Source organism: Microtus ochrogaster, chromosome 5 (assembly GCF_000317375.1).
Source record: "Microtus ochrogaster isolate Prairie Vole_2 chromosome 5, MicOch1.0, whole genome shotgun sequence".
Lineage (NCBI taxonomy): Eukaryota > Metazoa > Chordata > Mammalia > Rodentia > Cricetidae > Microtus > Microtus ochrogaster.
The window spans coordinates 84,544,273-84,545,289 of record NC_022012.1 but is presented as its reverse complement, the minus strand read 5'-3'; the positions used below and the strand labels follow the sequence as shown (position 1 = coordinate 84,545,289).

General features: G+C 62.4%; 1 protein-coding gene across 1 annotated transcript in view; it reads left to right on the top strand.

The window, feature by feature from the left end:
- The first annotated feature begins 208 nt into the window (after positions 1 to 208).
- Positions 209 to 1,017, top strand: part of Arpp21 (cAMP regulated phosphoprotein 21) — a 160,853-nt gene continuing 160,044 nt past the window's right edge. Inside the window, exon 1 of the mRNA XM_013346555.2 lies at positions 209 to 465. The gene's annotated coding sequence lies outside the window, so the exon portion shown is untranslated. The remainder of the gene's footprint in view (positions 466 to 1,017) is intronic.

The following is a 1,017-nucleotide window of genomic DNA, read 5'->3' as shown; positions in this document are numbered from 1 at the left end:
TACTTTTCCCTCTTTTTGGTAGTGTGCCCTTAGACAATGAAAAAAAATGAATTGCAGATAATAAAAATAGTAAGTGTCTCCAAACAAATGGGTAAACCAGCGCTTTCATTTCTTCAGGTGTCAACTCTGCTCCCTGCCCCAGCCCTACCCCTCAGGGCTCTGCAGTGCTGGGTTTCTCTCAGTCAGCGCATCAGCGCTCGCTCAGCAGGCGGGAGGCAGTGATCTGGGCGGTCTTGCATCCAGAAGACCAGCCTAGCTGAGCAGCTGGACTTGTGGTCTCTCTCAGCTCCAAAGCCAGGGCATCTCTGAGAGCTCAAGGCTGGGATTCATTTCGTAGGTGGGGTGAGGTGTTACAGCTGCCCAGGGCTGTTCTCTGCACTTGGCCCAGGATAGTGAGCACCGGGTACCAGAACTCCAGAAGCTCTGGCCAAGCATCCCTAGGACTGGAGGTGGTACCCTGGCGAGGTAGGCAAGGGCTGGGCGCAGGGGCGCGCCCGATGGCTGGGAAGGAGAGGCGGGGTGGCGGGGCCGGGGCAGCGCGCCAGTTTCCTCTCTGATTAATGATGCTCGCGCTGCCGCGCGCGTGGCTCATGCGCTTTGTCTCCAGCCCAGGGGTGGCGAGAGCAGTGGGGATGGCAGCGCCCAGCGCATCGAGCAGGTGCCTTAGCCTCGCGTGGTGGCACAGTGGCCGGGCATCGCCAGGCGTGCCCGCAGGGTCACCTCCCTTCTCGGAGGAGTCAGGGACACGGGTCTAGGGTTGGGGCCGTTGAGGGGCCACGTGCAGTGCTCTCGGTGCCCGGCAGGACACGTCCTCGGCTGGCGGGGAGGAGATGGGCGCTGCCTAGGAGCAGTGCCAGCCGCGTGGGAGGGCGCTGCCGGGCGGGGCGGTCAGGGGGACCCAACGAGGCTGCTGACTCTGGTGGGACTGCGAGAGCGACAAGCAGGTGGACGCACTCACACAGCCTGAGAGACATCAGCAAGCCAGGTAGAGAGGGAGAGAGGGAGAGAGGGAGGGAG